At 43.4% G+C, this 14,179-nt stretch overlaps 1 pseudogene; it reads left to right on the top strand.

The window, feature by feature from the left end:
• The first annotated feature begins 8,058 nt into the window (after positions 1-8,058).
• On the top strand, positions 8,059-9,492 carry LOC123055522 (ribosomal protein S3, mitochondrial-like; annotated as a pseudogene).
• Positions 9,493-14,179: the final 4,687 nt, after the last annotated feature.

The following is a 14,179-nucleotide window of genomic DNA, read 5'->3' as shown; positions in this document are numbered from 1 at the left end:
ACAGCTACAGGTCATCTGGTTGAGGTCAACTGTAAACCTTTGAGATCCACGTGGCACCTCAAAACAGTTATTTCCATTACTTGACATATACCAGAAACATCGTTGGCCTTGCTTAATTTCTTGCTTATATTGGGACATATAGGATCATCCTATTTCTCACACTTGTCTCTGTTCTCTTGTATTCTGACCATCACCATTCTTCTAATTGTCTCTAGCATGAAAAGAATTGGGAGGAACCTAGCTTCTCTACAATCCATTTGTTAAAACTTTCACACATATTATTGTCGACAGAATCACAATTGCTTCCTAAGTTGAGCCATGCTCTACACCAATGCTTTGGATCGGTTTTTAACATTGCTCTCGATCCAAGGACTATAAGTTGAGCAAGCTTGGCTTTGCAATAGTTGAAAAAACATACACTTGCAGCCTTTGCACAAACCTAGAGTGGCTTCTGACATTCCTTGTTCTTGAACTTCATCATCCAATTGGCGTAAATATGCCTGGCACAATTCCTGTGTTCAGCCCTTGTTGCCCATTTCTAAACAACAGTGATGATACCCTGCAATCATGAGAGACAAGTTATAACATGCAGCATACATAACATGCAACAGAGTGCAAAAGTAGACAAGTTATGGCATCTAGCATATAATAATTACCTTTTGTTGATCTGATATAATCACACAACCTTCACCATCTAGCACTCTCACATCTTTAAAAAGCAAAGAACAAAACACCCATCAAGTCCAATAACCTTCCTACAGCCAGCCATGAAACCATTTTTGCATGCATCTAAGCAGATATATATATCCTTTGGAAGATAGGCTTCACTTGCTTTGGTTCTAGTTTAACCACTACTGTGCTACCTGGGTTACTCCTTAACAGCTCCAACTGATAGTCAAATATTCTGCTATATTGACCTTTCCTGCATGAAGCCACTTTTTCATCACAATCTTCTTAGCTCTCTTCACCTGAGCAGTGGTCACATTGGCAAACATGTCTTCCTGAATATGTTGTTTCAAGCTTGAAATCTTCCACATTGGATTAGATCTGATTAGCTTGTCATACTTGGCAGCAATTCTTGTTGAGTTAACTAACTTATTGTCCTTCCTTTTGGGGCATAAATGGACATGTTGGCCAATCACACTTTGCCCTAACTCTGGCCTTGTCATTTTTTGGAAATCTGATAAGCTTCTTGTGATGCAGACCATATCGGATAATTGCTTGCCTAAAATCTTCCTTGCCATCAAACTTCATACCAAGAGTAAACTCTGGTACATCCCCTTTGTCCTTGAACCTTCTATACCTTCACTGCCAATCTCATCGAAAGAATTATACAAATCAGAACTATCTTCATATGCAGTATCATTTCCATCATTTTCCTCCCCCACCTTATTTGATGACCCTATTGTAGGACCACCATCCAGCATAGCGTCATCAAGGTGCTCGAGTTGTCTCGCCTTCATCTTTGCCTTATACTCCTTATATATTTCTTGTTGATCTCAACAGCCTCTTCATCTTCATCGGAGCTGATGTCATCATCCAGGCAGTAATCACTCTCGTTGCTATCCTTGTCTTCATCTTCCTCTGAATTTTCATTTGCAGCCTCTGAATTCTCATTTTCATTCCCTGAATTTTCCCCTTCAGGCTCTTTTGAGTTACCAGAAGTGATTGCAACACAATCATTTTCTGTAGGTGGACAACTAGCCAATGCGAGAAAATGATCTGCAGCTCCCCCTGATTCACTACTAGCATTATTTGGCCCATCAGAAGCTCAACATCACTGCTTGACTCCCTGTCGTGTTCGTCATTTTCAGAATTCGGACATATCTCCACATATATTTCAGCTACACTTCCAACACCACAAATAGGACGACATGAGCATAGGAGAAGATATACGACAGAAAAATGATAAGAACACGAACATAAATCAATTAAGTATCACTCAACTTTTCCCTTGACACATTAAACTTTGGAGAATTACATGATTATAATATATGCAAGCAGATAAAACTCAAAACTATTTATTCAGAGCCAACTAGGTACAGGCTAGCCATATCTTAGTTGCTTCATTGAATCCATCGATCTGTTTTCTTCAATCTCCCCCTAAAGCCAAGTTCATCTTTCGAAGATCAGGTGTAATCCACATTGGGGCCGGTTAGTACGACTCTCCACCCCCTTTTCCTCCCTCATGAAATCCTAATTTCCCGCAATGAAATTCGATTTCGTTCATGTCGGCGGTTGGCAAAACGGCCCTGAGATCCGGGACTGGTAAAACATGGGTGCCCAATTTGCTTTTCCGTGCTCCGCCTTAGTGCCCTTATGAAGGCGGCGGGGAGTCCTTAGCCTTTGAACCAAACTCTAGGGAACACTCAATTGCCTGACGTCTCAACTGCAATGGTGAACTCAGTGACATACAATGAAATGGATTGCATCTATTGTTCCAAACAAGGCTGATATTAGCATAAAATCCCTTCCATGCAATTTCTTGCTTCGCTCTACAGACGAAAGTGCCGGATAGTCAATGGTAACCAGAAGATCTATGGTTTTCGAGAGAAGGTAATTGGAAAAACGATTCATTCCTTTGCTTTCTTTCAGATATCTATTCAATAAGATGCTCTGACCTTACCTGAAAACTAGATTCATGAAGAAGCCCAAAAAGTGTCGGGCTTAGTGCAGCCCAGTTCCTAGCCAGTCTGGGGTTCTGCCATGGATATTTGGTCCACTCCAGAATTCCATTCATTTTTCAAACGTAACTCGATTGACTCAATTCACAAACGGCAAGGAAGTCAAAAGTGACGCTTACAGGTCGTATGACAATTGCTTCTCTTCCGGGACTACATACATCTTTTCTTTAACAACTACCATACAAGCTATTCGCTTAATACATGCTAGTAGGTAGGCTGGTGGTGGAGTATTTATTTTCGTCTTTTTTTGGTCTGTCTGTATTTCGGTTTTGGGATGGTGCGAATCCATCTATCCACCATTCTTTTATCTTTCAGTAGTGTCAACCTCAGTTCTGGTTCTTTATCTTGGAATACTCTCCGTTGTCCTGGAAGCAATGCTTGAAAGAAAGCGTAAGGAAGCGTCAAATCAGTATGATGTACTGGCAAAGCCAGTAAGAAGGGAATCGAAAGTAGATAGGGACTCCCACTGTAGATGTGGTTTTATACCTTGATGAATTGGTACCTTATAGCATAGCGAATTTACTTTTCTTTCAAAAGGATATATCAACCTGTAGTGAAACCGGGCCACCGAGCTTGCTTTTACCGCTCTTACAGCTCTCTCTCTTCTTTTTATGGGTAGTTTGGCCAGAAAGAGAAAGAGGAATGTACCCATTTCTATTTATCCATTCTCATAGAAAGTACCAAAAATGTTTTTGAATGTATGGAGCAGGCGTATGAGTTGATATCTTCAAGAGTCAAATCCTTTTCTTGCCCACCCAGCCATAAAAGAAAAAAATCGTTACGAGCGGTCTTAAACCCTCACCTCAATCTGAAAAATGGAATGGAAAAGCTCCAATTTAAATAATGGTACTGGGGAAATACCCAGGGAAGAATCATTCTTTGAATCATCAAGATCTATCAATTTGCGAATTCAATAAAAAACGGACTGATCCTCGGAATACACCATCATCTTTCGAAGTGCGTAGTCAATATTATGTTATATTCAAAGAAACAAGTCAAAGAGTAAAGTCTTCGCCCTTCAATACCACACTTCCAATCGAAATTCCTACGAGATTGACGTTCGAAGAAAAAGATATGGTTTGATAGAAACTTTAAGTGGGTATCAAATAAACTGGAATGAATGGTATCAATTTCTTCTTTTCTATACTGAATCTGCTTCGGTATCTCTTTCTTCCTTCCCTTCTGTAAACCAAGCAGTGACTAGCCTCTGGCACTCACTTTCCAAAGCACCAATTGACTTGCTTTCAGAACAACCCTGATCAGTTATACCTGAAATACCACCCGTACGTAGTACGCCATTCCCAACGCGGAGCGCCTTTATTTTCGTATTGAACTCCGCTAGGAAGAAAAAGTTAGACCGTAGCCTTGTCGAACAACCTCGTTTCTCGCTTTTGTCGATTGACTCGTGGGACTCTACTGACTCTAAGTGGAAAGTCCTTCTCATCTACTTCTTCCATCCAAAACCGTTTTTCCGCATTTTTTTCTGCCAAGTTACTTAAATCTATATCGGAGCTATAGGATCGGTAGACCCGTAAGCGAAGATGGTTCGCTCCCACATAAAGAGACGGATATTCGATGTGTTTAGCATAGTGACACTTTTTTTGGTGCCGAAACAGCCCCAATCCCTTTGGTCATTTTGCTTTTTGTGCCGGCCTGTATTCGGAGTTTCTTGGATTTGCGGTGCCTGAATGCCTTTCTCCTTCTTTTTGGTGACGTCGGATGCCCGCCTTTGGTGCTCAGAAGTGGATTCTCCTTCAAAGAGGGCTTTTCCCCTAAGAAAGGGACATGGTTGTACTAGATTTCTAGTCCTATAGTGGAAGAGCAGATAGGATCACACCTACACGTAAGTTCGTTCGTTGGGTTAGTGGCCACCCGCACTCCAACCTATCTATATGGCAACAAAGCGAATGACAAGGCCAAAGTAGCTGACTCTTATCGCTAACTTGACTCGGTCTAAGGGCGAGCTTGAATACAACTCACAGAACGACTCCTCCAGGGGCCTTCAGGCACTCAAACAGATAGTGAGACAGACACCATCTATAGAACTTGGATGACAATACACCCATATATTCTAGCTAACAATCAGAAACTGTATCCAAATGGAGGGGACACTCTTCCTTCAGAAAGATGCCTTCAAAAGAAAAGCTCTTCCCCTAAACGACACAACACATTTTCTCAAATGTTCCACGTTTCTCACCATATCCTCATAGGGCTGAAGCACAAGAAAGAGGATTACTTGGTTACCTTGCTTCCCTCGCCTAGGACAGTAGAAGGATCTGTGGCCAAAGGCGCCACAAACGAAGCGGGTCGCCTCTTTTCTGCAGATCTCCGCAAGATGACCCTTCTCCCCGCAACGATAGCACATAACGTTTTTCCCATGCTTGCGCGGTGAGGAGGACGAGGCCTTGAGAAGCTTTTCCACCATTTTCCCCTTTGGAATTTGGATCCATGTTTTCTTTAACGATCTCCGTGATAGTAAAGGTTTTTTTGGTAGCCTTTGCTTTTGACGGCGATGAAAGAAAGAGAACCCATCCTATCTTCTGATCGTGTTCAAAATCCTATCCAAGTCCCCTTTTTTTAGATCTTTCTCCTGGTTTTGGTCATCACCGTTCACCTACTTATTACGGAGATCCCGACCAATGCACAATCCAGATTTTTTTTAGCTTTTTTTTCTCCTATCCCATCTTGGACGGGGCCAGAAGCTTTTCTCATGTTTGAATGGAGGTCTTCCGCAAATGAATTTCGATATAGGAATTATATAATGTGCCTGCAGATATTGATTGAAAGCTTGTTTCAATTGAACGAGGATGTGAACGAGAAGGCAACAAAAGGGAGCTTGGAGCAAGAGGAGTCATTTAGTAGTTCACGAAAAAAGGCATAGTAGAGAAAGTCTGAGGAGCAGGAAAATTTGGTCACGTAGATCTTCTATTTCGCCGGAATTCGTTGATTGCTCCGTACTCATTTACAATGGAAAAACTCCTGTTCGTTGTAAGATCACTGAAGGAAAGGTTGGTCATAAATTTGGAGAGTTTGCTTTTACACGGAGACGAAGACCCTATCGAACAAATAGAGCAAAGGGCGGAAAGGGGAAAAAGTAAAGTCTAAGCGACATATGGCAGGAAAAGGAAATCCAATTTCAGTAAGACTTGATCTGAATCGTAGGTCAGATCCAAGTCGGTTCAGTGAGGGCGACCGCGAAAGTCACCGAATGGGTTCAGTCCGTCTTTTCCTGATCTTTGTTTGTCCCCCCAAAAAAGGCGTGAGAGGACGTTGCAGATGTCCGAGACGGACACGACTTCCTCTAACGCTAGAAGACCACACGAAGAAACCCGGGACCAGAGCATGTCGTGAAAGACGCACACGGGGCGGGCGTGCTTCGACCGTGTCTCCGGGGCAGAGTTGAATGTAGATATCATGAATGCGAGGATAAGGATACCAGGCCGAGAAACTCAAGAAAGTACTCCCCTAATGTGCCGATCGCTAGCGCATCCAGGGCCCCGGCGCCCAGCTCTGCTGGAGAGGCCGTCACTGATCTGAAAAGTGCATCTGTGGTTCGGATAGACTGATTCTACGAACGCTTAGCCCCAGGAATCAATAAAAAAACAAGTGCTAAGTTTCATTTCTGATCAGTGTATAAACTAAAAAAAGAGACCTTTCTCGCTCGATGCCACACTATGCTCCGCTTCAACAAATGAGAGTTTTCGGTGGAACCGGTGAACCACGCGAGCTGGTTAGATGCGTGGGGCAGAGGGCTCGTAGTACCTGATAGCGCAGCTATGCAGTGGAAGGGAAGGAGCCTAAATCGACCCCCTTCTTTCTTTTTTATTCAAAGACACAAAAGCAAGCACAGTACAAAGAGATTGGACTCTCGGATGAGACTAAGCAGCTACCGTTCCGACGCGCCCCTGACCCTATCTTGATTCAAACTGAAAACCCTCTCTAAGGTGGAGCCTAGTTGAAGCTGTCATTCAAAGAATAAATGGGAATCCAAATCCACTTTGAGGGATATAGATGAAGTCTCGCTCAGTAAAGAGAGTTGTAGATTCATAGAAGAGGATCAGAGTACGCGCGCTACAAAAGGCAGCTAGCCAATGAAAGTAAGTGGAAAGAATATAGTACTTTTGTACTGACCCCGGAGGGGCCCCCGGTTGTTTTAGCGCGCCCTACCCTAACGTTAGACTATTGCCTTTTTAGCCTAGGCTTGCTGCTTGCAGCATGGATTCGATAGATCTATCGAATCCATGCTTCCCCTGCCCCGAAGCGAGACTCTATCCAGATCTCAAAGAATAACGAGCTAGGCGGCCGGCGGGCAAAGAAAGGGGGCGAGGCATTTACTTGAAAATGACAACCGCCTGTTCCAGCAGCGGGGGCCTTGCACGAAAGAAAACCTACGATTAAGTAGCAGTTGCTTTCGCTGATGGGCCCAGTGAGGGGGGCATTGTCCCTCAGTTCTTACCAACCTTAGGTGTGTACATCTAACTTATTATCTTCTTTTTTCACGCAAGCCTGACCTCAGCTGTCCATTTCTTATTCATTCAGGGCACCCCTAGTGGACTTGGCGGTGCTCCTTTCTCAAACCAGAACAACTCTGAATGTTATGGAAAATAAGGGAAGACCACCTGAGCGAACCGACCGAAGGGACTGTACTTATCCGAACCGAACGTTAGCGGCATAAGCTAAGCCTATCACGAGCTGCGTTGCTGCTTGATCGGCGGGGAGGAAGATCTCAAAGTATGGGGCAAAGGATCAAGCGCTTTGACTTTGCTTTGTCCCCCGGGATCCACCACAGGTTGGGTTTGAGAGTCGTGTGATGGGTGACTATCTAGCACGGTTCAGAGAGCACGTGTATGTAGTCTGCGCTGGTGAATGGAAGCCTCCGCTGCAAAAAAGAAGCGGCTCTTCCCACAGCTCGGTCACCATTGACTCTATTTATTATTATGGTAAATCATTGTATCAAGATATCAATCTTAGATCATATTTTAGTTCGATACGTCCACCTACGAAACTCGCCCTTGGCTTTCGTCTCGGTAGGTGTATTATTCTACATTTTCCCAAAAGGACATTCATTCATTTCTTTCTTCCCGGGCGATCACCACGACTAAAACTCAAAAAACACAAGAAATCAAGGCCCGTACTACAGGAAAAGGGCTGGTGGCCAACAGTTCAGAAAGTCGGGCCGATCGGGTGTCTTCATTCAAGCGAGGGTACAGAGGAAGAACGAAACGAAGTGAGAGGCCGGGGGGCAGGGAAAAGAGTCGAGTCGATCGACCAGGAGAAGCAAAACAAAATCCGGATTTGGCCGAAAAAGATGCAACGTTATGGATACAATGACCGATCACCATCGAGAAAGAAGAATTTTGATAAATCACTTCACATGAGCGGGTCCTTCAAGCGGCCTCAATACGTCGGGGTTGTAAATGACATACCTTTCCTTATGGGAAATGCCGCCTCCTTACTAAAAAGGAATAGAATCAAGTTACTTTTACCAAAGAAGTCCCGCTCTGACGGCCCGACGAGTCATCTACTAAAAAGGACCTTCCCCGCTGTGCGGCCCTCCTTGAATTATTCGATCATGCAATACTTTTTTAATACTAAGAATAAAATGCATTTCGACCCCGTCCTAGTTCTCAATCATTTCGTGGCACCGGGTGTGGCTGAACCATCTACGATGGGGGGAGCGAAGGGAGGAAGCTTAGATAAGAGAATACGCTCTCGCATCGCTTTTTTTTAGAAAGCTCTACCAGCGAGAAAAAGTGTTTGGCCCGAGCCAAAAAGAGGTTGATCCACTTCATTCGCCAAGCGAATGATCTTCGCTTCGCGGGAACAACAAAAACCACCATATCGCTCTTTCCTTTCTTCAGTGCTACCTTCTTTTTTCCAAGGGATGGGGTTGGGGTGTATAATAACCCTTTTTTTGAATATGCCCGGAAACAACTCCTAGCTCAATTTAGGATCAAATGTAGGAACCTCATGGGTAAGGATAAGGTAATGGAATTGATAGAGAAATTCATAGACCTAGGTAGGATAGGAAAATTGATAAAGGGAATAGAGATGATGATAGAGATTATACTGAGAAAGAGGATAATTCCGTACGGGTACAACTCTTATTTGAACGAAGTGAAAAAAATGCGATCTTTTTTGTCTAATAGAACAAACACTAATACCTTAATTGAGTCGGTAAAGATCAAATCTTTTTATCAAAGTGCTTCTCTGATTGCTCAAGACATCTCTTTTCAACTGAGGAACAATCCAATCTCATTTCGTTCCATTTTTAGTAAAATAGTGAAGGATATTCCATTAATAATGCCAAAAGGGGTGGAGGGGATACGTATTTGTTGTTCTGGTCGATTAGGGGGTGCGGAAATAGCTAGAACTGAATGCAGAAAGTATGGAAAAACATCTTGTAATGTATTTAACCAGAAAATCGATTATGCTCCCGCGGAAGTATCTACTCGTAACGGAATTTCAGGTGTCGAAGTGCGGATCTCATATAGTCAAAATAAGAAGGGACGTGCTATATCCGAAACGTACGAAATATAGTAAATATTTTAAATGCAGATGTAGCAGGGGTCGCGAACCGGATGGTACACAACTTGGTTTTGGAAGATATGGCACCAAAAGTTGTAGAGCTGGTCGTCTTTCATATCGAGCCATTGAAGCAGCGCGTCGGGCTACAATCGGACAATTCCATCGTGCTATGAGCGGACAATTCTGAAGAAATTGTAAGATATGGGTAAGAGTTCTCGCAGATCTTCCTATTACGGGGAAACCCGGAGAAGTTCGAATGGGAAGAGGAAAAGGAAATCCGATGGATTGGATTACTCGTGTGTCCACGGGACAAATCCCATTTGAAATGGATGGTGTGAGTTTGTCAAATGCTCGACAAGCCGCTAGATTAGCAGCGCATGAACCATGTTCGTCAACCAAGTTTGTTCAGTGGTCGTAACGTAATTGGTTAGTGGGGAAAAACTGGGCCGGGACTCAAAAGAATTTGGCGAAGTGTTTGTTCCTGAACGAGGGAAGTGGAAAGACAAAGAGGGATAGGGAGCTCGCCTCCTTCTTTTTTGTAATCGCCGAAATTGTACGACGACCCTTCTTGTTCCAGGCATACGACCCTGAGATGTGACGGTGTCACTTTTCCGGCCCGGTAAAGTGACAGTTATATAAATAAGAATAAGAAAGAGAAGCATGATGTTGTCGTGTTGTCAGCAATCAAATTGTCGTAAATAGATAGTACGGTTGCGTTGTTTCAATTTCTGTTCGTATTCTGATTGCTGTGGCTACAGCTCGATCTTGGCAAATCTCTCAAATGAATGTCAAAAATGCTTTCCTTCATGGTGATCTACATGAGTTTTTTCTATATGCAGCCACCTCTGGGTATTGAAGTTCCTGATGGTCATGTTTGTCGCCTTCGAAAGGCCCTCTATGGGAAAAAAGCAACCACCTCGTGCTTGGTTTGAGTGGTTCAGCTCTGTGGTTCAAGCTGCTGGTTTCTCTTCTAGTGAGCATGACCCTGCACTTTTCACTCATACATCTGACCGCGGTCGTACCTTGCTTCTTCTCTATGTTGATGATATGTTGATCACTGGAGATGATCAGAAGTACCTTGCTTTTGTGAAGAAAAAGTTGAGTGAGCAATTCAAGATGTCAGATTGATTTTCTCTCAGTTATTTTCTGGGAATTGAGGTTGATCAAACTAATGATGGTTACTATCTCTCTCAGCATCGCTATACTCAGGATTTGATCTCACGCTCAGGTCTTACTGATACACACACTGCCGCTACACCCATGGAGCTCCATCTCCAATTGCGCCCTAGTGATGGTACTCCTCTTGAGGGATACCACTCGCTATCGTCATCTTGTAGGCAGCCTTGTGTACCTCACTGTGACCCGGCCTGACATTGCTCATGCAGTCCACATTGTCAGTCAGTTTGTCAGTGGTTACTTGAGGGAGATGCAAATACTTCATTCTTCCATAGTGCTGCCAATGGAAGACACATAAAATGTAATATTGCTTCTTTGGAACATGAAGGAAATGTTATACAAGATGAGAAAGAGTTGCAAGAACACATTTCTAGTTACTATAAGAGACTATTTGGTTCATAGGACAGGGGGGACATATCTCTTGGTGGAAGCCCCTTGGTCAACAGAGCACATGCTATCAGAACTAGACAATGAAGAGTTAACTAAGCCTTTCACTATGGAGGAAATAGAGTTAGTAGTTAAAGAGATGAAAACCAATACAGCTCCTGGCCCAGATGGCTTACCAGTAATCTTTTAGAAACATTTTTGGGAGATGGTTAAAGAGATGGTCAAAAGAATGCTTGATAGCCCGCATGCTGAGGAGTTGCAACTTAGAAGACTTAATTATGGGTGGTTACTCTGATTCCTAAAACGAAAGATGCTGCAACTATCAAGCAATATCGGCCAATATGTTTATATTATGTTTGTTAGAAAATTGTGACTAAAGTACTGACAAATAGGCTTGAGAGAGTTGCAGATAAGGTGGTGAGTAAGAGTCAGACGGCATTTATGAAAAACGGAAATATTTTAGATGGGGTGGTCACTATCCATGAGGTGTTTCATGAGCTTAGGAGGACTAAACAAGAGGGGGTCATACTAAAGCTAGACTTTGAAAAAGCATATGACAGGGTGAATTGGGATTTTCTACAAGAGGTTTCGCTTAAAAGGGTTTTCTTTAGTGAGAAGTGGAGAGGTTGGATTAAACAAGTGGTAGAAGGAGGTGCAGTGAGTATCAATATTAATGGAGAGGTTGGCCCATATTTTAAGAGCTACAAAGGATTTTTGCAGGGTGATCTCACCTCTTCTTTTGAATTTGGTGGTGGTCACAGAAAAGGGAATATCACGAAGGTAAGCACATTCTATTTTTCTTAATTGACAAAGCAAAGGGAGTTATCAACCCTTTTTTCCGAAACCCTATAACGGCTAGTTCCCAATGCTCGGCTTCCTACCTCCTCTAACAAAATCAAAGGTAATATCCTCCGTTTTCCAAGAAGATAAGTTCTACGACAAAGGATGTCAACGGAACAGTTTCGGCAAAGGCAAAGCCCGGGAGAAATCCAATAGCGTATGGCGATAATGTCATCCCCACCGAATCCTCATCTTCAAAGCATTTTCTTGCAAGGGCCTATCGCGAAAGAACTCAAGCCAATACTTTTTCATTTTCATGTAGTAGATCCTAGGAAATATACGTACGAGATATTTACAACCCTTGTTCGGCAAGGGTATCCGGTAAAAGGAGGACGGTTCCTAATCTTTTCATCGGCAAAGGGTTCGATGCATTAGTTTTCGACTATGAACGAGTCAATCAGCTAGATCTACTTGCGGCAAACAGCACCTTCCTTTCCCAGCCAATGGTACGTAAGGCAATGGTTGTTATTGAAGTTCAGATCAGGGAATACCCTAGGTTTCGGCTTTTTCCACGGTTCCGTAACGGTAGGTTTCGGCTCCTCGCTACATCCCTTCCGCTCCTACTAAGCACGCTGCTGAACCGATAGAATTTGCCGAGCGAGCACTACCATAACTTATGGTATCTGACCAGTGTGAAGCATTAGCCATCCAGGGAATGAAACTATGCGACTACCTGCGCTGTCACACGGCTCCATTTATCGAAGAAAGGGATAAGACTGCTGCCATTAAGGCAATGAAATTGACGAGGAAGAGTTAGGAGTTTGGCTGTGCCAAAGCAGAGGAACGGAGGGAAGCAGCCGCCGCTGCACGGGTCCTGCGCATTATGAAAACCAGGCAATGTAGTCAATGAACAAAAGTTTCGTTTACCACTGGGGTTCTTCATATGCACAGTCAGCTCAGGTAACGTCCAGAGGTGTTAATACAAGGCAAGAATTGGATTCTAAGTATTGCCATTTCGTGTTCAGAAGTCTGAAGCACATCATTTGCGGGAAGCAGCAAGGAAGAAAAGTGTACCGTATTGACGGTAGTGCAGAATGAGCTCCGTCACGATATCGTACGTATCTCCAGAGCACGAACGTACGGTATACAACCGAGTTGCCCGACGTCGGACACAACAAACTTTCGAGCACCCTGTTCATTTAGCCTCTTAATCGATGGAAAGAAAATAGAGGTCTGCAGCAAACAAGAGCAAGCGACACCAAACTACAGTAGTGATAAATTGGCGGAACCTTCTGATAAAATGACAGATTGGAAACCAACACCAACACGTCCAGAAAGTCTGAAGGATAAGGCTTCTCTCGTCCAAAGAACGGTATTGAAGGCGAAAGATACTCCAAAATATGTCATTGGATCCAGCTGCAACAATGAAGAGCGCAATCTTGAAGAAATCACTTGCTGCTTCCTCCACCATGTTCTCCAGTATCTGGTCTTTCCAAAGTAGCTTATTAGCTGATAAGCACTAGCTGAGGCATCTAGCTGATGAGGTAATCTCTGCATATAATACCAACCAAGTTGGTTGTTGTTACTACATGCTGCAAGCATTTGGGAAAATGACAGAAACAGAAAATGGGTTTCTAGCTGCATAAGCACAATTATACAGAAAGCAGTCTCCTTTATTCGTATCTGGGGAAAGGGTTGGTTCTCCAAATTCTCTTTAAAGAATGTTAAAGCAGTACTGTAATTTTCTGGTGAAATGGAAAGTGGTTGCTACCATATTGTTTGTAGTGATTACATCATAATCCTCATCTTCAAAGCAAGGCTATCCACCAGGGCTTCCAATGCTAGGCTAACCTCGGCAAAGAACCCAAGGGATTTGCAAATTCTTGAATCGATAGACTTTCGTACAACGGCAAACAAACAGACGCGATAGAGGGTTTTACGCTACTTCACAGTCAACAGCAAGAGTGGATGGTATAACTCTAGCCAGCAGGCGGGAGGGAACGAAGCTCTTTCCTGATCTTGAGCTAGAATCCCTGACGTTGGTTGATTTAGCTGTGGTGTAGCTTAGGATCTTAAAGCTATGCAACTGGGTTGATCCCTATCGATGGAATGGAGCTTATCAACTCATGAATAGCATGGATCGCCTTCTACTATACCGGGCTAAGGTGCAACAATGGAAGCATACCATGGATAATCCAGAGATACATCCTACCTATGCTGAGAGCACAAAGATCAAGCTAAGTAAACAGGTCTAGTTAAAGCCCACTGGAGTAAGGAAAATACAATAGGTTGCTTTTTTTCCCACGATACCTGGCAATGATTGGTATCCCTTGATATGTTAACACAAACTAACCAGTTGTCCCTTCCCCTAGAGGGGTTTCCTATATGGATTCGTTCCCCTGAGCATCTTCCATGAATTGACGTATATGAGCGTACTTATCAGGTACGCCGGGAGCTGGATTCTATCCCCGGGGATAGTGATTGATGGCATAGAGTTTTGATAGAAAACTCGTATCAAAATCATACCAAAAGAAAGTCTGGATTCGAGGAACGGAATACAGGTCCATGATAGAACATAGACCGGTAAGAGAAAGGAAAGTAAGCATAGTCTTCATTGAACCGGA

The sequence above is a fragment of the Triticum aestivum genome, chromosome 2D, assembly GCF_018294505.1.
Source record: "Triticum aestivum cultivar Chinese Spring chromosome 2D, IWGSC CS RefSeq v2.1, whole genome shotgun sequence".
Taxonomy (NCBI): Eukaryota; Viridiplantae; Streptophyta; class Magnoliopsida; order Poales; family Poaceae; genus Triticum; species Triticum aestivum.
This window is presented reverse-complemented; position numbering and strand designations above follow the sequence as displayed.